We start from the raw sequence: 13,056 nt of genomic DNA, 5'->3' as shown, positions 1-13,056 counted from the left end.
CTCAGCCCCCACCGGGGCGTGTATTTTTTTTTTTTTTTTTTGCACATGAGAAAAGACTGAGGGACACAATTGTGACGCTGTCTAAAGGGAAAAATGCCTCCGCCCACGGCAACCAATCACACCACAGCCTCCAATCTCCATGAGCAGAATTTGGAATGACAGCCGGGCCGTGACTGGTCGCCATGGGCAACAGCCAGCCTCCCCCCCAGACAGCTCCACAATCCACCCGACTCCTTTGGAAGCTTTTCCAACGCGAGGCTGCAGTGTCCAGTCAGATTGTACGCGAAATGACACCTCTTTGTGGCCGGCGGTGTCCCCCCCCCCCCCCGGCGGCCCGCGTGCGCGAGTGCCGTGAGCGAGTGCCGTGGTGCCGCGCATGCGTCCTGCCTCTCGCGAGAGGATGGGCGGCCCCGGACGGCGGAGAGGGGAGAGAGGGGAGCCTGCGGCGGCCGAAGGAGTGAGCCGGCGGTCGGACACGGCCCGGCAGGCGGGAGACCGGAGCCCACCATGGGAGCGCGTGGCGATACTTACCCGGGGCGCGTGCTTGCCGGAAGTGGCGTTCTTACCGGAAGTGACGTTCACATGAAGTGCGGTTGGCGGACGCGGTGAAGGTGAGCTGTGCGGGGGGGTTTAAGTAAGGGGACCTGGCCCCTCCCACAACAACAGGCTGCATGCAGCCTTAACTATTAGTGCATTATGACTGTGACCATTTACTCTACTGCATCTGTACCTCTATGTGAATGCAGCAGAGGTAACAGTCACACTTGATGAGTTATCACTAGGGTTGAGCGAATCCGAATTGTAAAGTTCGGGTTCGTACGAAAATTTAGGATTTTTGGACCCCGGTGTTCAGCGATTTAACCCGTTAGGGACTTAGGGCGTACCGGTATGCCCTGTTTCCCAAGTCCTTAAGAACCCAGGTACCGGTACGTCCTAACTTTAAAATGCGATTGCGGCACGGAGGGGTTTATCGGAACAGGATGTCCGCTGAAATCATTCAGCGGGCATCCTGTCACGATGCCGGGGGGAGGTCCTGTGACCCCGCCGTGTCAGCGATCGCTGCAAACCGCAGGTCAATTCAGACCTGCGGTTTGCGGCTTTTATCTGGTGCGGCAGCAGTGGGCGGCGGTGCCATCGGGTCCCCATGCGGCTGCCTTCCAGTGACGAGCCTGTGAGTTCCAGCCCCCTGGATCTCACAGACCGGAAGCTGTATGAGTAATACACACAGTATTATTTATACAACCAATTCATTCCAATACAGAAGTATTGGAATGCATTGTAAAGGGGATTAGACCCCAAAAGTTCAAGTCCCAAAGTGGGACAAAAAAAAAAGTGAAAAAAATAAAAAGTTTCCCCCCCAAAGTATACATATTAGGTATCGCCTTGTCCGTATCGACTGGCTCTATAAACACATCACGTGACCTAAGCCCTCAGATGAACACCGTAAAAAATAAAAAATAAAAACTGTGCTAAATAAACAATTTTATTGTCACCTTACATCACAAAAAGTACAACAGCAAGCAATCAAAAAGGCATTTGTCCACCAAAATAGTACCAATCTAACTGTCACCTCATCCCACAAAAAATTAGCCCCTATCTGAGACAATCGCCCCCCCCAAAAAAAATACCTCAGAATATGGAGACAATAAAACATCATTTTTTTTTGTTTTAAAAAAGCTGTTATTGTGTAAAACTTACATAAATAAAAAAATATATATACATATTAGGTATCGCCGCGTCCATATTGACCAGCTCTATAAAAATATCACATGACCTAACCCCTGAGATGAACACCGTAAAACAATAAAAATAAAAAACTGTGCTAAATAAACCATTTTTTGTCACCTTACATCACAAAAAGTGTAATAGCAAGCGATCAAAAAGTCATATGCACCCCAAAATAGTGCCAATCAAACCGTCATCTCAACCCTAACTAAGATAATCGCCCAAAAACTGAAAAAATGGCTCTCAGATTATGGAAACAGTAAGGTCCCTATTACACGAGCGTGACGTGAACGCATTGCACCCACACTGAATCCTGAATCCTGACCAATTAATTTCTATGGTGCTTTGTACATGAGCGGTGATTTTTACGCATCACTTGTGTGTTGCGTGAAAATCGCAGTATGTTCTATATTGTGCGTTTTCCACGCAACGCAGGCCCCATAGAAGTGAATGGGGCTGCGTGAAAATCGCAAGCATCCACAAGCAAGTGCGGATGTGGTGCAATTTTCACGCACGGTTGCTAGGAGACGATCGGGATGGAGACCGGATCATTTTATTATTTTCCCTTATAACATGGTTATAAGGGAAAATAATAGCATTCTGAATACCGAATTCATAGTACAATAGCGCTGGAGGGGTTAAAAAAATATATATAATTTAACTCACCTTAATCCACTTGCTCACATAGCCGGCATCTCTTCTGTCTCTTTCTTTGCTGATTGAAGTCAAAGGACATGTGGTGACATCACTCCGGTCATCACATGATCCATCACAAGATCCATCACCATAGTAAAGGATCATGTGACGGACCATGTGATGACCGGAGTGACGTTACCACAGGTCCTTTGACTGCAATCAGCAAAGAAAGACAGGGGAAAACATTTGATATCCGTGATTTTATCAATTGTAGCAGCGAGGGGGTGGTCTATTTGGCTCAATGCGCATGCCCTAAGGATTATGTGGGCAAAACCTTCAGAGAATTTCGGAAGCGCATACTCGAACACCTTAATGACATTAAGAACAAAAAAGACACCCCACTTGCGAATCATATGTGGGAAGTCCATCACGGAGAACCGAGACTCCTTAGGTTCTCCGCATTGGAATTGGTCAGACCCTCACCTAGGAGGGGTGACTGGGACCGCAGGATCCTCCAGAAGGAATCGGAGTGGATCTTCCGGTTCCAGTCGCAATCTCCAGCAGGGTTTAATGAACAGCTTACTTTCTCTTGCTTTTTATAATGCATCTGGCCCCCGGTACTTTCGTCTCTGTCCTACCCATTACTTCATCCTCCTATGACAAATAATTAAAAGCCTATCGACACGTGAAGTGTTAATATATAGAATCTAGGACTTGTCTATATCAGGATGGTCCGCACATCATCCATCTTTGTGTATCAGATTACAAAAAAACGTTTCGTCATTTGCAATCCGGCATATGACTTGTCCCCAATTTCTACATCACTTTGTAGTGGCCATGAGTATTTTTGCAAGTATATATATTGCCTATATATGGCCGCTCAACATTAGGACCCCTGTCCACTATGCTTTGGCCTATTTTCATATGAGTTTGACACATTCCATATAATAATTAGGCCCATTCATTAATCTATATTTGAATAGGATGGACCAGCACTCTTACCCGATCAACCTGCCATGAATAAGTACACTCTGTCGGCAAATCGGGACCGGGACAGCGTCGTTTCAATGGTGGAACGCATAACCACACCCCCTCTGTGCCGCTATGGAATGCAAGCGCCCAGGCCTGCATCGCATTGATGACGCAGGCGGACGGTGATTGGCTGCTTATGGTGGAACGCACGGCCATCTTGGAAACCTCGGCGTGCGTTCCAACCACGATCCAGCACAGCTAGCAACTGTGCAATGGGAGAGGAGAGCCCTGGTATGAAAATATCATGTAATTATATGTATTAACCAGAACACCATGGTTATTTTTAGGCCTCACAAAGTTTATATGAACGTGGGGTCACATGATTTATTGGGGTAAGGTGATTGGTGCCGGATAATGGGGGACTGCCCCCTCTTTTTGGGTATAAGTAGTCACAATGTCGGCTTGCAAGTTGGAGCCTCATCTTCTTTGCCCCCTGGAGCACCCCCGACTGCGGACCACTGCATGGAGAGATTCACAGGACCGGATAAGTACATCATAATTATAGTTAGCACTTTGTTTGTTCCTGTATTATTTGAATGGTCTCTGACAGTGGAATACCGCCTCGGGGTGCTCCAGTAATCTCGTTTTTTTCATCTTTGGACCTTAACTATGAGTCCTTTTTTCTTGAACCGTTGCTATGTAGCCACTTGATCATAGCAGCAACATATGTGTCTATACTCTTTTATGGTCTCCTGATGAACCACATCATTAAGGGGAAACGCGTCAAGACTGAGACTTTATTTACAGTATTATTACTATTCTTGTTAAACTGTGAGACTGAGACTATTTACAGTATTATAACTATTCTTGCTAAACTGTGGGATTCAGATATTTTGCTGGATCTTTTTTTGAAGACGTTATATTTCACTAATCAACATGGTTAGACCCGATTTACAGTATTATAATTATCTTTACTAACTGTGGTGTGTTGTGGATAGACCGAGAGATCTGTTCGGTTTTTCCATCAAAGTGTAATATTTCGTTTTTTCATTGAAGACTGAGACCTTATTCACAGTATCATAATCATCCTTGTTATACTGTGGGATTCAGATATTTTGCTGGATCGTTTTCTGAAGACGTTATATTTCACTTACTAACATAGTTAGATCCGATTCACAGTATTGTAATCATCTTCACTAACTGTGGCTTGTTGCGGATAGACCGAGAGATCTGTTCGGTTTTTCCATCAAGCTGTAATATTTTGTTTATTGATTGTTGTTGTATGACCCAGACATCCATATGGGTCCATGTGCTATAAGGGCTTTTTAAGGACAGACAGGCTAGGTACGGGGACGGAGTGCTCCCACCACCAGGGTGCATCTCTGGGCTGAGATAAGGTCAGGGACACCATAGGGACACAATAGGGACCCATATGGTTGTCTCTCGGATGCACCACCACGTTTAGCCACCCTGTCTGTTCCTTCAAATTGGCTCTGAGTGTCTGTCTGTAATTGTCATATGTCCATCAGTCCCCACGTGAGGGACCTTTATGTGTAATTTTTAATAATTTGCAATAAAAGTTATATTTTAGGTAGTTGGCCCCAGTGCTATTATTCTTAAAATACAACTACCCATTAGGTATTTAGTTGGTTCAACAAAATAATACAATCTACAGAACACCGATCCCAAGCCCGAAGTTTGGGTTTGGATACCAAACATGCGCGATTTTTCTCACGCTCGTGCAAAATGCATTACAATTAGAGTTGAGCGAACACCTGGATGTTCGGGTTCGAGAAGTTCGGCCGAACATCCCGGAAATGTTCGGGTTCGGGATCCGAACCCGATCCGAACTTCGTCCCGAACCCGAACCCCATTGAAGTCAATGGGGACCCGAACTTTTCGGCACTAAAAAGGCTGTAAAACAGCCCAGGAAAGAGCTAGAGGGCTGCAAAAGGCAGCAACATGTAGGTAAATCCCCTGCAAACAAATGTGGATAGGGAAATGAATTAAAATAAAAATTAAATAAATAAAAATTAACCAAAATCAATTGGAGAGAGGTTCCATAGCAGAGAATCTGGCTTCCCGTCACCCACCACTGGAACAGTCCATTCTCAGATATTTAGGCCCCGGCACCCAGGCAGAGGAGAGAGGTCCCGTAACAGAGAATCTGTCTTCATGTCAGCAGAGAATTAGTCTGCATGTCATAGCAGAGAATGAGGCTTCACGTCAGCCACCACTGCAACAGTCCATTGGCATATATTTAGGCCCAGCACCCAGGCAGAGGAGGGAGGTCCCGTAACAGAGAATCTGTCTTCATGTCAGCAGAGAATTAGTCTGCATGTCATAGCAGAGAATGAGGCTTCACGTCAGCCACCACTGCAACAGTCCATTGGCATATATTTAGGCCCAGCACACACACAGGCAGAGGAGAGAGGTCCCGTAACAGAGAATCTGGCTTCATGTCAGCAGAGAATCAGTCTGCATGTCATAGCAGAGAATGAGGCTTCACGTCAGCCACCACTGCAACAGTCCATTGGCATATATTTAGGCCCAGCACACACACAGGCAGAGGAGAGAGGTCCCGTAACAGAGGATCTGGCTTCATGTCAGCAGAGAATCAGTCTGCATGTCATAGCAGAGAATCAGGCTTCACGTCAGCCACCACTGCAACAGTCCATTGTCATAAATTTAGGCCCAGCACCCAGGCAGAGGAGAGAGGTCCCGTAACAGACAATCTGGCTTCATGTCAGCAGAGAATTAGTCTGCATGTCATAGCAGAGAATGAGGCTTCACGTCAGCCACCACTGCAACAGTCCATTGGCATATATTTAGGCCTAGCACACAGGCAGAGGAGAGAGGTCCCGTAACAGACAATCTGGCTTCATGTCAGCAGAGAATCAGTCTGCATGTCATAGCAGAGAATGAGGCTTCACGTCACCCACCACTGCAACAGTCCATTGGCATATATTTAGGCCTAGCACACAGGCAGAGCAGAGAGGTCCCGTAACAGACAATCTGGCTTCATGACAGCAGAGAATCAGTCTGCATGTCATAGCAGAGAATGAGGCTTCACGTCACCCACCACTGCAACAGTCCATTGGCATATATTTAGGCCTAGCACACAGGCAGAGCAGAGAGGTCCCGTAACAGACAATCTGGCTTCATGACAGCAGAGAATCAGTCTGCATGTCATAGCAGAGAATGAGGCTTCACGTCACCCACCACTGCAACAGTCCATTGGCATATATTTAGGCCTAGCACACAGGCAGAGCAGAGAGGTCCCGTAACAGACGATCTGGCTTCATGTCAGCAGAGAATCAGTCTGCATGTCATAGCAGAGAATGAGGCTTCACGTCAGCCACCACTGCAACAGTCCATTGGCATATATTTAGGCCCAGCACCCAGGCAGAGGAGGGAGGTCCCGTAACAGAGAATCTGTCTTCATGTCAGCAGAGAATTAGTCTGCATGTCATAGCAGAGAATGAGGCTTCACGTCAGCCACCACTGCAACAGTCCATTGGCATATATTTAGGCCCAGCACACACACAGGCAGAGGAGAGAGGTCCCGTAACAGAGAATCTGTCTTCATGTCAGCAGAGAATTAGTCTGCATGTCATAGCAGAGAATCAGGCTTCACGTCACCCACCACTGCAACAGTCCATTGGCATATATTTAGGCCCAGCACCCAGGCAGAGGAGGGAGGTCCCGTAACAGAGAATCTGTCTTCATGTCAGCAGAGAATTAGTCTGCATGTCATAGCAGAGAATGAGGCTTCACGTCAGCCACCACTGCAACAGTCCATTGGCATATATTTAGGCCCAGCACACACACAGGCAGAGGAGAGAGGTCCCGTAACAGAGAATCTGTCTTCATGTCAGCAGAGAATTAGTCTGCATGTCATAGCAGAGAATGAGGCTTCACGTCAGCCACCACTGCAACAGTCCATTGGCATATATTTAGGCCCAGCACACACACAGGCAGAGGAGAGAGGTCCCGTAACAGACAATCTGGCTTCATGTCAGCAGAGAATTAGTCTGCATGTCATAGCAGAGAATGAGGCTTCACGTCACCCACCACTGCAACAGTCCATTGGCATATATTTAGGCCCAGCACCCAGGCAGAGGAGGGAGGTCCCGTAACAGAGAATCTGTCTTCATGTCAGCAGAGAATTAGTCTGCATGTCATAGCAGAGAATGAGGCTTCACGTCAGCCACCACTGCAACAGTCCATTGGCATATATTTAGGCCCAGCACACACACAGGCAGAGGAGAGAGGTCCCGTAACAGAGGATCTGGCTTCATGTCAGCAGAGAATCAGTCTGCATGTCATAGCAGAGAATCAGGCTTCACGTCAGCCACCACTGCAACAGTCCATTGTCATAAATTTAGGCCCAGCACCCAGGCAGAGGAGAGAGGTCCCGTAACAGAGAATCTGGCTTCATGTCAGCAGAGAATCAGTCTTCATATCATAGCAGAGAATCAAGCTTCACGTCACCCACCACTGTAAGAGTCAATTTTCATAAATTTAGGCCCAGAACCCAGGCAGAGGAGAAAGGTCCCGTAACAGACAATCTGGCTTCATGTCAGCAGAGAATCAGTCTGCATGTCATAGCAGAGAATCAGGCTTCACGTCAGCCACCACTGCAACAGTCCATTGGCATATATTTAGGCCTAGCACACAGGCAGAGGAGAGAGGTCCCGTAACAGACAATCTGGCTTCATGTCAGCAGAGAATCAGTCTGCATGTCATAGCAGAGAATGAGGCTTCACGTCAGCCACCACTGCAACAGTCCATTGTCATAAATTTAGGCCCAGCACCCAGGCAGAGGAGAGAGGTCCCGTAACAGACAATCTGGCTTCATGTCAGCAGAGAATTAGTCTGCATGTCATAGCAGAGAATCAGGCTTCATGTCAGCCACCACTGCAACAGTCCATTGGCATATATTTAGGCCTAGCACACAGGCAGAGGAGAGGTTCATTCAACTTTGGGTAGCATCGCAATATAATGGTAAAATGAAAATAAAAATAGGATTGAATGAGGAAGTGCCCTGGAGTCCAATAATATATGGTTATGGGGAGGTAGTTAATGTCTAATCTGGACAAGGGACGGACAGGTCCTGTGGGATCCATGCCTGGTTCATTTTTATGAACGTCAGCTTGTCCACATTGGCTGTAGACAGGCGGCTGCGTTTGTCTGTAATGACGCCCCCTGCCGTGCTGAATACACGTTCAGACAAAACGCTGGCTGCCGGGCAGGCCAGCACCTCCAAGGCATAAAAGGCTAGCTCTGGCCACGTGGACAATTTAGAGACCCAGAAGTTGAATGGGGCCGAACCATCAGTCAGTACGTGGAGGGGTGTGCACACGTACTGTTCCACCATGTTAGTGAAATGTTGCCTCCTGCTAACACGTTGCGTATCAGGTGGTGGTGCAGTTAGCTGTGGCGTGTTGACAAAAGTTTTCCACATCTCTGCCATGCTAACCCTGCCCTCAGAGGAGCTGGTCGTGACACAGCTGCCTTGGCGACCTCTTGCTCCTCCTCTGCCTTGGCCTTGGGCTTCCACTTGTTCCCCTGTGACATTTGGGAATGCTCTCAGTAGCGCGTCTACCAACGTGCGCTTGTACTCGCGCATCTTCCTATCACGCTCCAGTGCAGGAAGTAAGGTGGGCACATTGTCTTTGTAGCGTGGATCCAGCAGGGTGGCAACCCAGTAGTCCGCACAGGTTAAAATGTGGGCAACTCTGCTGTCGTTGCGCAGGCACTGCAGCATGTAGTCGCTCATGTGTGCCAGACTGCCCAGGGATAAGGACAAGCTGTCCTCTGTGGGAGGCGTATCGTCATCGTCCTGCCTTTCCCCCCAGCCACGCACCAGTGATGGACCCGAGCTGCGTTGGGTGCCACCCCGCTGTGACCATGCTTCATCCTCATCCTCCTCCACCTCCTCCTCATCCTCGTCCTCCTCGTCCTCCAGTAGTGGGCCCTGGCTGGCCACATTTGTACCTGGCCTCTGCTGTTGCCAAAAACCTCCCTCTGAGTCACTTCGAAGAGACTGGCCTGAAAGTGCTAAAAATGACCCCTCTTCCTCCTCCTCCTCCTCCTCCTCCTGGGCCACCTCCTCTTCCATCATCGCCCTAAGTGTTTTCTCAAGGAGACATAGAAGTGGTATTGTAACGCTGATAACGGTGTCATCGCCACTGGCCATGTTGGTGGAGTACTCGAAACAGCGCAACAGGGCACACAGGTCTCGCATGGAGGCCCAGTCATTGGTGGTGAAGTGGTGCTGTTCTGTAGTGCGACTGACCCGTGCGTGCTGCAGCTGAAACTCCACTATGGCCTGCTGCTGCTCGCACAGTCTGTCCAGCATGTGCAAGGTGGAGTTCCACCTGGTGGGCACGTCGCATATGAGGCGGTGAGCGGGAAGGCCGAAGTTACGCTGTAGCGCAGACAGGCGAGCAGCAGCAGGATGTGAACGCCGGAAGCGCGAACAGACGGCCCGCACTTTATGCAGCAGCTCTGACATGTCGGGGTAGTTGTGAATGAACTTCTGCACCACCAAATTCAGCACATGCGCCAAGCAAGGGATGTGCGTCAAATTGGCTAGTCCCAGAGCTGCAACGAGATTTCGCCCATTATCACACACCACCAGGCCGGGCTTGAGGCTCACCGGCAGCAACCACTCGTCGGTCTGTTGTTCTATACCCCGCCACAACTCCTGTGCGGTGTGGGGCCTGTCCCCCAAACATATGAGTTTCAGAATGGCCTGCTGACGTTTACCCCGGGCTGTGCTGAAGTTGGTGGTGAAGGTGTGTGGCTGACTGGATGAGCAGGTGGAAGAAGAGGAGGAGGAAGCCGAGAAGGAGGAGGTGGCAACAGGAGGCAAAGAATGTTGCCCTGCGATCCTTGGCGGCGGAAGGACGTGCGCCAAACAGCTCTCCGCCTGGGGCCCAGCTGCCACTACATTTACCCAGTGTGCAGTTAGGGAGATATAGCGTCCCTGGCCGTGCTTACTGGTCCACGTATCTGTGGTTAGGTGGACCTTGCCACAGATGGCGTTGCGCAGTGCACACTTGATTTTATCGGATACTTGGTTGTGCAGGGAAGGCACGGCTCTCTTGGAGAAGTAGTGCCGGCTGGGAACAACATACTGTGGGACAGCAAGCGACATGAGCTGTTTGAAGCTGTCTGTGTCCACCAGCCTAAATGACAGCATTTCATAGGCCAGTAGTTTAGAAATGCTGGCATTCAGGGCCAGGGATCGAGGGTGGCTAGGTGGGAATTTACGCTTTCTATCAAATGTTTGTGAGATGGAGAGCTGAACGCTGGCGTGTGACATGGTTGAGACGCTTGGTGACGGAGGTGGTGGTGGTGGTGTTGGTGGTACATCCCCTGTTTGCTGGGCGGCAGGTGCCAACGTTCCTCCAGAGGCGGAGGAAGAGGCCGAGGCGGCAGCAGCAGAATAGGCCGAGGCGGCAGCAGCAGAAGAGGTAGCAGGGGGAGCCTGAGTGACTTCCTTGGTTTTAAGGTGTTTACTCCACTGCAGTTCATGCTTTGCATGCAGGTGCCTGGTCATGCAGGTTGTGCTCAGGTTCAGAACGTTAATGCCTCGCTTCAGGCTCTGATGGCACAGCGTGCAAACCACTCGGGTCTTGTCGTCAGCACATTGTTTGAAGAAGTGCCATGCCAGGGAACTCCTTGAAGCTGCCTTTGGGGTGCTCGGTCCCAGATGGCGGCGGTCAGTAGCAGGCGGAGTCTCTTGGCGGCGGGTGTTCTGCTTTTGCCCACTGCTCCCTCTTTTGCTACGCTGTTGGCTCGGTCTCACCACTGCCTCTTCCTCCGAACTGTGAAAGTCAGTGGCACGACCTTCATTCCATGTGGGGTCTAGGACCTCATCGTCCCCTGCATCGTCTTCCACCCAGTCTTGATCCCTGACCTCCTGTTCAGTCTGCACACTGCAGAAAGACGCAGCAGTTGGCACCTGTGTTTCGTCATCATCAGAGACATGCTGAGGTGGTATTCCCATGTCCTCATCATCAGGAAACATAAGTGGTTGTGCGTCAGTGCATTCTATGTCTTTCACCGCTGGGGAAGGGCTAGGTGGATGCCCTTGGGAAACCCTGCCAGCGGAGTCTTCAAACAGCATAAGAGACTGCTGCATAACTTGAGGCTGAGACAGTTTCCCTGGTATGCATGGGGGTGATGTGACAGACTGATGGGGTTGGTTTTCAGGCGCCATCTGTGCGCTTTCTGCAGAAGACTGGGTGGGAGATAATGTGAACGTGCTGGATCCACTGTCGGCCACCCAATTGACTAATGCCTGTACCTGCTCAGGCCTTACCATCCTTAGAACGGCATTGGGCCCCACCATATATCGCTGTAAATTCTGGCGGCTACTGGGACCTGAGGTAGTTGGTACACTAGGACGTGTGGATGTGGCAGAACGGCCACGTCCTCTCCCAGCACCAGAGGGTCCACTAACACCACCACGACCATGTCCACGTCCGCGTCCCTTACTAGATGTTTTTCTCATTGTTATGGTTCACCACAACAACAAATATATTATTTGGCCCAATGTATTGTATTCAAATTCAGCGGGATATAAATTTGAGGCCTAGTATTTAGGCGCTGGGTGACCGGTATGGATTTAGTGACAGAATTAGACTTGGAAATGCACAGAAGCGTGTGTGTGAAGTTATTCTGAATGACCCTATGTGCACCTTCAATATGATCTACCCTTTTAGGGATAGATTTCAAATAGCTCTGATATAGCAGAAACGACTAAATTATGAAATTGCTAAATTGGGAATTGTATTTCAACCCAGAACAAAAAATGTGCTTTGACGGACACTAAATAACTTTCCCAGCCACAACAGGACAGCGGTAACGAGAGATTTAGCGGGATATAAATTTGAGGCCTAGTATTTAGGCGCTGGGTGACAGGTATGGGTTTAGTGACAGAATTAGATTTGGAAATGCACAGTAGCGGGTGTGTGAAGTTATTCTGAATGACCCTATGTGCACCTTGAATATTATATACCCTTTTAGGGATAGATTTCAAATAGCTCTGATATAGCAGAAACCACTAAATTATGAAATTGCTAAATTGGGAATTGTATTTCAACCCAGAACAAGAAATGTGCTTGAACGGACACTAAATAACTCGCCCAGCTACAGCACTAGGGACAGATTTAGCTGGATATAAATTTGAGGCCTAGTATTTAGGCGCTGGGTGACCGGTATGGATTTAGTGACAGAATTAGACTTGGAAATGCACAGAAGCGTGTGTGTGAAGTTATTCTGAATGACCCTATGTGCACCTTGAATATTATATACCCTTTTAGGGATAGATTTCAAATAGCTCTGATATAGCAGAAACCACTAAATTATGAAATTGCTAAATTGGGAATTGTATTTCAACCCAGAACAAGAAATGTGCTTGAACGGACACTAAATAACTCGCCCAGCTACAGCACTAAGGACAGATTTAGCGGGATATAAATTTGAGGCCTAGTATTTAGGCGCTGGGTGACAGGTATGGGTTTAGTGCCAGAATTAGACTTGGAAATACACAGTAGCGGGTGTGTGTGAAGTTATTCTGAATGACCCAATGTGCACCTTGAATATTATATACCCTTTTAGGGATAGATTTCAAATAGCTCTGATATAGCAGAAACCACTAAATTATGAAATTGCTAAATTGGGAATTGTATTTCAACCCAGAACAAG

The sequence above is a fragment of the Bufo gargarizans genome, unplaced genomic scaffold, assembly GCF_014858855.1.
Source record: "Bufo gargarizans isolate SCDJY-AF-19 unplaced genomic scaffold, ASM1485885v1 original_scaffold_1970_pilon, whole genome shotgun sequence".
NCBI classification, from domain to species: Eukaryota; Metazoa; Chordata; class Amphibia; order Anura; family Bufonidae; genus Bufo; species Bufo gargarizans.
This window is presented reverse-complemented; position numbering follows the sequence as displayed.